Source organism: Cervus elaphus, unplaced genomic scaffold (assembly GCF_910594005.1).
Source record: "Cervus elaphus unplaced genomic scaffold, mCerEla1.1, whole genome shotgun sequence".
In the NCBI taxonomy this organism is placed as follows: Eukaryota; Metazoa; Chordata; class Mammalia; order Artiodactyla; family Cervidae; genus Cervus; species Cervus elaphus.
The window spans coordinates 4,189,188-4,201,355 of record NW_025316782.1 but is presented as its reverse complement, the minus strand read 5'-3'; positions in this window follow the sequence as shown (position 1 = coordinate 4,201,355).

Here is a 12,168-nt window from a genome sequence, read left to right as displayed (position 1 = left end):
TCCCCCGAGCTCTCTGCCGGAGCAGGGGGCAGGAACAGACGTGTGCATGTGGTTCTGCCTTGGCCTGGGACTGTGGACCCCCTGCCTGGCCCCCAGGCTCAGGGGCAAGGGCCGGGAGAGAGCACCACCCCGAAGTGCTTTTCTCCCGGGCTTGGGAGCATTGTGCGCAGCTGGCGGGAACAGCCGGCGAGAGTGCTTGCAAAGCGGCCTTGGAGGCAGCCGGGGAGGACTTCCAGCGTGAGAGGGCCGGTTGTGCTCAGAGGCCCCACAGGCCAGGGGCAGGACCCAGCAGGGCCCCTGACCCTGGCCAGCCTTGCCCAGACCTTCCTGGCCTCCGGGGGTACTGCCCCACCAAGGGGCAGGCTGCGGGGACTGGGCCCAGACATGCCTGGGCGCCTCCCCAGGCTCATCCCCGCTGGTGCCTTTCCCCTGGGCCTAGGCCTCGGTTGAGGCCTCCTTGGAGAAGAGGTTGCTGGCAGGGCCTGTCTCCACACTGTAAGGTGCTGGAGCTCAGAGGGACTCGTCAGAGGGAAGGGACCAGCAGGGGGCTGGATGCCCAAGACCTCTTTGGCCCAGCAGCCTCAGGGCAGCAGGGAGAGCAAGAGGCCCAGTGTGCCCCTAGGTCGGCTCTGACCCTTCCCAAACAGGCGGCCAGCCCAGCACCTGCCTGAGAGTCTCTGGCTCCCCCGAGCTCTCTGCTGGTGCAGGGGACAGGAACAGACCTGTGCATGTGGTTCTGCCTTGGCCAGGGACTGTGGACCCCCTGCCTGGCCCCCAGGCTCAGGGGCAAGGGCCGGGAGAGAGCACCACCCCGAAGCGCTTTTCTCCCGGGCTTGGGAGCATTGTGCGCAGCTGGCGGGAACAGCCGGCGAGAGTGCTTGCAAAGCGGCCTTTGGAGGCAGCCGGGGAGGTCTTCCAGCGGGAGAGGGCCGGTTGTGCTCAGAGGCCCCACAGGCCAGGGGCAGGACCCAGCAAGTCCCCTTCCCCTGGCCAGCCTTGCCCAGACCTTCCTGGCCTCCGGGGCTACTGCCCCACCAAGGGGCAGGCTGCGGGGACTGGGTCCAGACATGCCCGGGCGCCTCCCCAGGCTCATCCCCGCTGGTGCCTTTCCCCTGGGCCTAGGCCTCGGTTGAGGACTCCTTGGAGAGGAGGTTGCTGGCAGGGGCTCTCTCCACACTGCAAGGTGCTGGAGCTCAGAGGGCTTCGTCAGAGGGAAGGGACCAACAAGGGGCTGGATGCCCAAGACCTCTTTGGCCCAGCAGCCTCAGGGCAGCAGGGAGAGCAAGAGGCCCAGTGTGCCTCTAGGTCGGCTCTGCCCCTTCCCACACGGGCGGCCAGCCCAGCAGCTGCCTGACAGACTCTGGCTCCCCCGAGCTCTCTGCCGGTGTAGGGGGCAGGAACAGACGTGTGCATGTGGTTCTGCCTTGGCCTGGGCGTGTGGACCCCTGCCTGGCCCTCAGACTCAGGGGCAAGGGCCGGGAGAGAGCACCACCTCGAAGCGCTTTTCTCCCGGACTTGGGAGCATTTTGCGCGGCTGGCGGGAACAGCTGGCGAGAGTGCTTGCAAAGCGGCCTTTGGAGGCAACCGTGGACGTCTTCCAGCGGGAGAGGGTCGTTTGTGCTGAGAGGCCCCACAGGCCAGGGACAGCACCCAGCAGGTCCCCTTCTCTTGGCCAGCCTTGCCCATACGTTCCTGGCCTCCGGGGATACTGCCCCACCAAGGGGCAGGCTACGGGGACTGGGTCCAGACATTCCCCTGCGCCTTCCCAGGCTCATCCCCGCTGGTGCCTTTCCCCTGGGCCTAGGCCTCGGTTGAGGCCTCCTTGGAGAGGAGGTTGCTGGCAGGGGCTCTCTCCACACTGCAAGGTGCTGGAGCTCAGAGGGCTTCGTCAGAAGGAAGGGACCAGAAAGGGGCTGGATACCCAAGACCTCTTTGGCCCAGCAGCCTCAGGGCAGCAGGGAGAGCAAGAGGCCCACTGTGCCTCTAGGTCGGCTCTGCCCTTCCCACACGGGCAGCCAGCCCAGCAGCTGACTGACAGACTCTGGCTCCCCCGAGCTCTCTGCCGGTGTAGGGGGCAGGAACAGACGTGTGCATGTGGTTCTGCCTTGGCCTGGGAGTGTGGACCCCCTGCCTGGCCCTCAGGCTCAGGGGGAAGGGCCGGGAGAGAGCACCACCCCGAAGCGCTTTTCTCCCGGGCTTGGGAGCATTTTGCGCGGCTGGCGGGAACAGCCGGCGAGAGTGCTTGCAAAGCGGCCTTTGGAGGCAGCCGGGGAGGTCTTCCAGCGGGAGAGGGCCGGTTGTGCTCAGAGGCCCCACAGGCCAGGGGCAGGACCCAGCAGGGCCCCTGCCCCTGGCCAGCCTTGCCCAGACCTTCCTGGCCTCCGGGGGTACAGCCCCACCAAGGGGCAGGCTGCGGGGACTGGGCCCAGACATGCCTGGGCGCCTCCCCAGGCTCATCCCCGCTGGTGCCTTTCCCCTGGGCCTAGGCCTCGGTTGAGGCCTCCTTGGAGAGGAGGTTGCTGGCAGGGGCTCTCTCCACACTGCAAGGTGCTGGAGCTCAGAGGGCTTCGTCAGAGGGAAGGGACCAGCAAGGGGCTGGATGCCCAAGACCTCTTTGGCCCAGCAGCCTCAGGGCAGCAGGGAGAGCAAGAGGCCCAGTGTGCCCCTAGGTCGGCTCTGCCCCTACCCACACAGGCGGCCAGCCCAGCAGCTGCCTGACAGTCTCTGGCTCCCCCGAGCTCTCTGCCGGAGCAGGGGGCAGGAACAGACGTGTGCATGTGGTTCTGCCTTGGCCTGGGACTGTGGACCCCCTGCCTGGCCCCCAGGCTCAGGGGCAAGGGCCGGGAGAGAGCACCACCCCGAAGTGCTTTTCTCCCGGGCTTGGGAGCATTGTGCGCAGCTGGCGGGAACAGCCGGCGAGAGTGCTTGCAAAGCGGCCTTGGAGGCAGCCGGGGAGGACTTCCAGCGTGAGAGGGCCGGTTGTGCTCAGAGGCCCCACAGGCCAGGGGCAGGACCCAGCAGGGCCCCTTCCCCTGGCCAGCCTTGCCCAGACCTTCCTGGTCTCCGGGGGTACTGCCCCACCAAGGGGCAGGCTGCGGGGTTTGGGCTCAGACATGCCTGGGCGCCTCCCCAGGCTCATCCCCACTGGTGCCTTTCCCCTGGGCCTAGGCCTCGGTTGAGGCCTCCTTGGAGAAGAGGTTGCTGGCAGGGCCTGTCTCCACACTGCAAGGTGCTGGACCTCAGAGGGACTCGTCAGAGGGAAGGGACCAGCAAGGGGCTGGATGCCCAAGACCTCTTTGGCCCAGCAGCCTCAGGGCAGCAGGGAGAGCAAGAGGCCCAGTGTGCCCCTAGGTCGGCTCTGCCCCTTCCCAAACAGGCGGCCAGCCCAGCAGCTGCCTGAGAGTCTCTGACTCCCCCGAGCTCTCTGCTGGTGCAGGGGACAGGAACAGACCTGTGCATGTGGTTCTGCCTTGGCCAGGGACTGTGGACCCCCTGCCTAGCCCCCAGGCTCAGGGGCAAGGGCCGGGAGAGAGCACCACCCCGAAGCGCTTTTCTCCCGGGCTTGGGAGCATTGTGCGCAGCTGGCGGGAACACCCGGCGAGAGTGCTTGCAAAGCGGCCTTTGGAGGCAACCGGGGAGGTCTTTCAGCGGGAGAGGGCCGGTTGTGCTCAGAGGCCCCACAGGCGAGGGGCAGGACCCAGCAGGGCCCCTGACCCTGGCCAGCCTTGCCCAGACCTTCCTGGCCTCCGGGGCTACTGCCCCACCAAGGGGCAGGCTGCGGGGACTGGGTCCAGACATGCCCGGGCGCCTCCCCAGGCTCATCCCCGCTGGTGCATTTCCCCTGGGCCTAGGCCTCGGTTGAGGCCTCCTTGGAGAGGAGGTTGCTGGCAGGGGTCTCTCCACACTGCAAGGTGCTGGAGCTCAGAGGGCTTCGTCAGAGGGAAGGGACCAGCAAGGGGCTGGATGCCCAAGACCTCTTTGGCCCAGCAGCCTCAGGGCAGCAGGGAGAGCAAGAGGCCCACTGTGCCTCTAGGTCGGCTCTGCCCCTTCCCACACGGGCAGCCAGCCCAGCAGCTGCCTGACAGACTCTGGCTCCCCCGAGCTCTCTGCCGGTGTAGGGGGCAGGAACAGACGTGTGCATGTGGTTCTGCCTTGGCCTGGGAGTGTGGACCCCCTGCCTGGCCCTCAGGTTCAGGGGGAAGGGCCGGGAGAGAGCACCACCCCGAAGCGCTTTTCTCCCGGACTTGGGAGCATTTTGCGCGGCTGGCGGGAACAGCCGGCGAGAGTGCTTGCAAAGCGGCCTTTGGAGGCAGCCGGGGAGGTCTTCCAGCGGGAGAGGGCCGGTTGTGCACAGAGGCCCCACAGGCCAGGGGCAGGACCCAGCAGGGCTCCTGCCCCTGACCAGCCTTGCCCAGACCTTCCTGGCCTCCGGGGGTACAGCCCCACCAAGGGGCAGGCTGCGGGGACTGGGCCCAGACATGTCTGGGCGCCTCCCCAGGCTCATCCCCGCTGGTGCCTTTCCCCTGGGCATAGGCCTCGGTTGAGGCCTCCTTGGAGAGGAGGTTGCTGGCAGGTGCTGTCTCCACACTGCAAGGTGCTGGAGCTCAGAGGGACTCGTCAGAGGGAAGGGACCAGCAAGGGGCTGGATGCCCAAGACCTCTTTGGCCCAGCAGCCTCAGGGCAGCAGGGAGAGCAAGAGGCCCAGTGTGCCCCTAGGTCGGCTCTGCCCCTTCCCACACAGGCGGCCAGCCCAGCAGCTGCCTGACAGTTTCTGGCTCCCCCGAGCTCTCTGCTGGTGCAGGGGGCAGGAACAGACCTGTGCATGTGGTTCTGCCTTGGCCACGGACTGTGGACCCCCTGCCTGGCCCCCAGGCTCAGGGGCAAGGGCCGGGAGAGAGCACCACCCCGAAGCGCTTTTCTCCCGGGCTTGGGAGCATTGTGCGCAGCTGGCGGGAACAGCCGGCGAGAGTGCTTGCAAAGCGGCCTTTAGAGGCAGCCGGGGAGGTCTTCCAGCGGGAGAGGGCCGGTTGTGCTCAGAGGCCCCACAGGCCATGGGCAGGACCCAGCAGGGCCCCTTCACCTGGCCAGAATTGCCCAGACCTTCCTGTTCTCCGGGGGTACTGCCCCACCAAGGGGCAGGCTGCGGGGACTGGGCCCAGACATGCCTGGGCGCCTCCCCAGGCTCATCCCCGCTGGTGCCTTTCCCCTGGGCCTAGGCCTCGGTTGAGGCCTCCTTGGAGAGGAGGTTGCTGGCAGGGCCTGTCTCCACACTGCAAGGTGCTGGAGCTCAGAGGGACTCGTCAGAGGGAAGGGACCAGCAAGGGGCTGGATGCCCAAGACCTCTTTGGCCCAGCAGCCTCAGGGCAGCAGGGAGAGCAAGAGGCCCAGTGTGCCCCTAGGTCGGCTCTGCCCCTTCCCAAACAGGCGGCCAGCCCAGCAGCTGCCTGAGAGTCTCTGGCTCCCCCGAGCTCTCTGCTGGTGCAGGGGACAGGAACAGACCTGTGCATGTGGTTCTGCCTTGGCCACGGACTGTGGACCCCCTGCCTGGCCCCCAGGCTCAGGGGCAAGGGCCGGGAGAGAGCACCACCCCGAAGCGCTTTTCTCCCGGGCTTGGGAGCATTGTGCGCAGCTGGCGGGAACAGCCGGCGAGAGTGCTTGCAAAGCGGCCTTTGGAGGCAGCCGGGGAGGTCTTCCAGCGGGAGAGGGCCGGTTGTGCTCAGAGGCCCCACAGGCCAGGGGCAGGACCCAGCAGGGCCCCTTCCCCTGGCCAGCCTTGCCCAGACCTTCCTGGTCTCCGGGGGTACTGCCCCACCAAGGGGCAGGCTGCGGGGACTGGGTCCAGACATTCCCCTGCGCCTTCCCAGGCTCATCCCCGCTGGTGCCTTTCCCCTGGGCCTAGGCCTCGGTTGAGGCCTCCTTGGAGAGGAGGTTGCTGGCAGGGGCTCTCTCCACACTGCAAGGTGCTGGAGCTCAGAGGGCTTCGTCAGAGGGAAGGGACCAGCAAGGGGCTGGATGCCCAAGACCTCTTTGGCCCAGCAGCCTCAGGGCAGCAGGGAGAGCAAGAGGCCCAATGTGCCCCTAGGTCGGCTCTGCCCCTTCCCACACAGGCGGCCAGCCCAGCAGCTGCCTGACAGTCTCTGGCTCCCCCGAGCTCTCTGCCGGAGCAGGGAGCAGGAACAGACATGTGCATGTGGTTCTGCCTTGGCCTGGGACTGTGGACCCCCTGCCTGGCCCCCAGGCTCAGGGGCAAGGGCCGGGAGAGAGCACCACCCCGAAGCGCTTTTCTCCCGGGCTTGGGAGCATTGTGCGCAGCTGGCGGGAACAGCCGGCGAGAGTGCTTGCAAAGCGGCCTTTGGAGGCAGCCGGGGAGGACTTCCAGCGTGAGAGGGCCGGTTGTGCTCAGAGGCCCCACAGGCCAGGGGCAGGACCCAGCAGGGCCCCTGACCCTGGCCAGCCTTGCCCAGACCTTCCTGGCCTCCGGGGGTACTGCCCCACCAAGGGGCAGGCTGCGGGGTCTGGGCTCAGACATGCCTGGGCGCCTCCCCAGGCTCATCCCCGCTGGTGCCTTTCCCCTGGGCCTAGGCCTCGGTTGAGGCCTCCTTGGAGAGGAGGTTGCTGGCAGGGCCTGTCTCCACACTGCAAGGTGCTGGAGCTCAGAGGGACTCGTCAGAGGGAAGGGACCAGCAAGGGGCTGGATGCCCAAGACCTCTTTGGCCCAGCAGCCTCAGGGCAGCAGGGAGAGCAAGAGGCCCAGTGTGCCCCTAGGTCGGCACTGCACCTTCCCAATCAGGCGGCCAGCTCAGCAGCTGCCTGAGAGTCTCTGGCTCCCCCGAGCTCTCTGCTGGTGCAGGGGACAGGAACAGACCTGTGCATGTGGTTCTGCCCTGGCCAGGGACTGTGGACCCCCTGCCTGGCCCCAAGGCTCATGGGCAAGGGCCGGGAGAGAGCACCACCCCGAAGCGCTTTTCTCCCGGACTTGGGAGCATTGTGCGCAGCTTGCGGGAACAGCCGGCGAGAGTGCTTGCAAAGCGGCCTTTGGAGGCAGCCGGGGAGGTCTTCCAGCGGGAGAGGGCCGGTTGTGCTCAGAGGCCCCACAGGCCAGGGGCAGGACCCAGCAGGGCCCCTTCCCCTGGCCAGCCTTGCCCAGACCTTCCTGGTCTCCGGGGGTACTGCCCCACCAAGGGGCAGGCTGCGGGGACTGGGTCCAGACATTCCCCTGCGCCTTCCCAGGCTCATCCCCGCTGGTGCCTTTCCCCTGGGCCTAGGCCTCGGTTGAGGCCTCCTTGGAGAGGAGGTTGCTGGCAGGGGCTCTCTCCACACTGCAAGGTGCTGGAGCTCAGAGGGCTTCGTCAGAGGGAAGGGACCAGCAAGGGGCTGGATGCCCAAGACCTCTTTGGCCCAGCAGCCTCAGGGCAGCAGGGAGAGCAAGAGGCCCAGTGTGCCCCTAGGTCGGCTCTGCCCCTTCCCACACAGGCGGCCAGCCCAGCAGCTGCCTGAGAGTCTCTGGCTCCCCCGAGGTCTCTGCTGGTGCAGGGGACAGGAACAGACCTGTGCATGTGGTTCTGCCTTGGCCAGGGACTGTGGACCCCCTGCCTGGCCCCCAGGCTCAGGGGCAAGGGCCGGGAGAGAGCACCACCCCGAAGCGCTTTTCTCCCGGGCTTGGGAGCATTGTGCGCAGCTGGCGGGAACAGCCGGCGAGAGTGCTTGCAAAGCGGCCTTTGGAGGCAACCGGGGAGGTCTTCCAGCGGGAGAGGGCCGGTTGTGCTCAGAGGCCCCACAGGCCAGGGGCAGGACCCAGCAAGTCCCCTTCCCCTGGCCAGCCTTGCCCAGACCTTCCTGGCCTCCGGGGCTACTGCCCCACCAAGGGGCAGGCTGCGAGGACTGGGTCCAGACATGCCAGGGCGCCTCCCCAGGCTCATCCCCGCTGGTGCCTTTCCCCTGGTCCTAGGCCTCGGTTGAGGCCTCCTTGGAGAGTAGCTTGCTGGCAGGGGCTCTCTCCACACTGCAAGGTGCTGGAGCTCAGAGGGCTTCGTCAGAGGGAAGGGACCAGCAAGGGGCTGGATGCCCAAGACCTCTTTGGCCCAGCAGCCTCAGGGCAGCAGGGAGAGCAAGAGGCCCACTGTGCCTCTAGGTCGGCTCTGCCCCTTCCCACACAGGCGGCCAGCCCAGCAGCTGCCTGACAGACTCTGGCTCCCCCGAGCTCTCTGCCGGTGTAGGGGGCAGGAACAGACGTGTGCATCTGGTTCTGCCTTGGCCTGGGAGTGTGGACCCCCTGCCTGGCCCTCAGACTCAGGGGGAAAGGCCGGGAGAGAGCACCACCCCGAAGCGCTTTTCTCCCGGACTTGGGAGCATTTTGCGCGGCTGGCGGGAACAGCCGGCGAGAGTGCTTGCAAAGCGGCCTTTGGAGGCAGCCGGGGAGGTCTTCCAGCGGGAGAGGGCCGGTTGTGCTCAGAGGCCCCACAGGCCAGGGGCAGGACCCAGCAGGGCCCCTGCCCCTGGCCAGCCTTGCCCAGACCTTCCTGGCCTCCGGGGGTACAGCCCCACCAAGGGGCAGGCTGCGGGGACTGGGTCCAGACATTCCCCTGCGCCTTCCCAGGCTCATCCCCGCTGGTGCCTTTCCCCTGGGCCTAGGCCTCGGTTGAGGCCTCCTTGGAGAGGAGGTTGCTGGCAGGGCCTGTCTCCACACTGCAAGGTGCTGGAGCTCAGAGGGACTCGTCAGAGGGAAGGGACCAGCAAGGGGCTGGATGCCCAAGACCTCTTTGGCCCAGCAGCCTCAGGGCAGCAGGGAGAGCAAGAGGCCCACTGTGCCTCTAGGTCGGCTCTGCCCCTTCCCACACGGGCAGTCAGCCCAGCAGCTGCCTGACAGACTCTGGCTCCCCCGAGCTCTCTGCCAGTGTAGGGGGCAGGAACAGACGTGTGCATGTGGTTCTGCCTTGGCCTGGGAGTGTGGACCCCCTGCCTGGCCCTCAGCCTCAGGGGGAAGGGCCGGGAGAGAGCACCACACCGAAGCGCTTTTCTCCCGGACTTGGGAGCATTTTGCGCGGCTGGCGGGAACAGCCGGCGAGAGTGCTTGCAAAGCGGCCTTTGGAGGCAGCCGGGGAGGTCTTCCAGCGGGAGATAGCCGGTTGTGCTCAGAGGCCCCACAGGCCAGGGGCAGGACCCAGCAGGGCCCCTGTCCCTGGCCAGCCTTGCGCAGACATTCCTGGCCTCCGGGGGTACTGCCCTACCAAGGGGCAGGCTGTGGGGACTGGGCCCAGACATGTCTGGGCGCCTCCCCAGGCTCATCCCCACTGGTGCCTTTCCCCTGGGCCTAGGCCTCGGTTGAGGCCTCCTTGGAGAGGAGGTTGCTGGCAGGGCCTGTCTCCACACTGCAAGGTGCTGGAGCTCAGAGGGACTCGTCAGAGGGAAGGGACCAGCAAGGGGCTGGATGCCCAAGACCTCTTTGGCCCAGCAGCCTCAGGGCAGCAGGGAGAGCAAGAGGCCCAGTGTGCCCCTAGGTCGGCTCTGCCCCTTCCCACACAGGCGGCCAGCCCAGCAGCTGCCTGAGAGTCTCTGGCTCCCCCGAGCTCTCTGCTGGTGCAGGGGGCAGGAACAGACCTGTGCATGTGGTTCTGCCTTGGCCAGGGACTGTGGACCCCCTGCCTGGCCCCCAGGCTCAGGGGCAAGGGCCGGGAGAGAGCACCACCCCGAAGCGCTTTTCTCCCGGGCTTGGGAGCATTGTGCGCAGCTGGCGGGAACAGCCGGCGAGAGTGCTTGCAAAGCGGCCTTTGGAGGCAGCCGGGGAGGTCTTCCAGCGGGAGAGGGCCGGTTGTGCTCAGAGGCCCCACAGGCCAGGGGCAGGACCCAGCAGGGCCCCTTCCCCTGGCCAGCCTTGCCCAGACCTTCCTGGTCTCCGGGGGTACTGCCCCACCAAGGGGCAGGCTGCGGGGACTGGGTCCAGACATTCCCCTGCGCCTTCCCAGGCTCATCCCCGCTGGTGCCTTTCCCCTGGGCCTAGGCCTCGGTTGAGGCCTCCTTGGAGAGGAGGTTGCTGGCAGGGGCTCTCTCCACACTGCAAGGTGCTGGAGCTCAGAGGGCTTCGTCAGAGGGAAGGGACCAGCAAGGGGCTGGATGCCCAAGACCTCTTTGGCACAGCAGCCTCAGGGCAGCAGGGAGAGCAAGAGGCCCACTGTGCCTCTAGGTCGGCTCTGCCCCTTCCCACACGGGCAGTCAGCCCAGCAGCTGCCTGACAGACTCTGGCTCCCCCGAGCTCTCTGCCAGTGTAGGGGGCAGGACCAGACGTGTGCATGTGGTTCTGCCTTGGCCTGGGAGTGTGGACCCCCTGCCTGGCCCTCAGCCTCAGGGGGAAGGGCCGGGAGAGAGCACCACCCCGAAGCGCTTTTCTCCCGGACTTGGGAGCATTTTGCGCGGCTGGCGGGAACAGCCGGCGAGAGTGCTTGCAAAGCGGCCTTGGAGGCAGCCGGGGAGGTCTTCCAGCGGGAGATAGCCGGTTGTGCTCAGAGGCCCTACAGGCCAGGGGCAGGACCCAGCAGGGCCCCTGTCCCTGGCCAGCCTTGCGCAGACGTTCCTGGCCTCCGGGGGTACTGCCCTACCAAGGGGCAGGCTGCGGGGACTGGGCCCAGACATGCCTGGGCGCCTCCCCAGGCTCATCCCCGCTGGTGCCTTTCCCTTGAGCCTAGGCCTCGGTTGAGGCCTCCTTGGAGAGGAGGTTGCTGGCAGGGCCTGTCTCCACACTGCAAGGTGCTGGAGCTCAGAGGGACTCGTCAGAGGGAAGGGACCAGCAAGGGGCTGGATGCCCAAGACCTCTTTGGCCCAGCAGCCTCAGGGCAGCAGGGAGAGCAAGAGGCCCAGTGTGCCCCTAGGTCGGCTCTGCACCTTCCCAAACAGGCGGCCAGCTCAGCAGCTGCCTGAGAGTCTCTGGCTCCCCCGAGCTCTCTGCTGGTGCAGGGGACAGGAACAGACCTGTGCATGTGGTTCTGCCCTGGCCAGGGACTGTGGACCCCCTGCCTGGCCCCCAGGCTCAGGGGCAAGGGCCGGGAGAGAGCACCACCCCGAACCGCTTTTCTCCCGGGCTTGGGAGCATTGTGCGCAGCTGGCGGGAACAGCCGGCGAGAGTGCTTGCAAAGCGGCCTTTGCAGGCAGCCGGGGAGGTCTTCCAGCGGGAGAGGGCCGGTTGTGCTCAGAGGCCCCACAGGCCAGGGGCAGGACCCAGCAAGTCCCCTTCCCCTGGCCAGCCTTGCCCAGACCTTCCTGGCCTCCGGGGCTACTGCCCCACCAAGGGGCAGGCTGCGGGGACTGGGTCCAGACATGCCCGGGCGCCTCCCCAGGCTCATCCCCGCTGGTGCCTTTCCCCTGGGCCTAGGCCTCGGTTGAGGCCTCCTTGGAGAGGAGGTTGCTGGCAGGGGCTCTCTCCACACTGCAAGGTGCTGGAGCTCAGAGGTCTTCGTCAGAGGGAAGGGACCAGCAAGGGGCTGGATGCCCAAGACCTCTTTGGCCCAGCAGCCTCAGGGCAGCAGGGAGAGCAAGAGGCCCAGTGTGCCCCTAGGTCGGCTTTGCCCCTTCCCACACAGGCGGCCAGCCCAGCAGCTGCGTGACAGTCTCTGGCTCCCCCGAGCTCTCTGCCGGTGCAGGGGGCAGGAACAGACGTGTGCATGTGGTTCTGCCTTGGCCTGGGACTGTGGACCACCTGCCTGGCCCCCAGGCTCAGGGGCAAGGGCCGGGAGAGAGAACCACCCCGAAGCGCTTTTCTCCCGGGCTTGGGAGCATTGTGCGCAGCTGGCGGGAACAGCCGGCGAGAGTGCTTGCAAAGCGGCCTTGGAGGCAGCCGGGGAGGACTTCCAGCGTGAGAGGGCCGGTTGTGCTCAGAGGCCCCACAGGCCAGGGGCAGGACACAGCAGGGCCCCTGACCCTGGCCAGCCTTGCCCAGACCTTCCTGGCCTCCGGGGGTACTGCCACACCAAGGGGCAGGCTGCGGGGACTGGGCCCAGACATGCCTGGGCGCCTCCCCAGGCTCATCCCCGCTGGTGCCTTTCCCCTGGGCCTAGGCCTCGGTTGAGGCCTCCTTGGAGAGGAGGTTGCTGGCAGGGCCTGTCTCCACACTGTAAGGTGCTGGAGCTCAGAGGGACTCGTCAGAGGGAAGGGACCAGCAGGGGGCTGGATGCCCAAGAC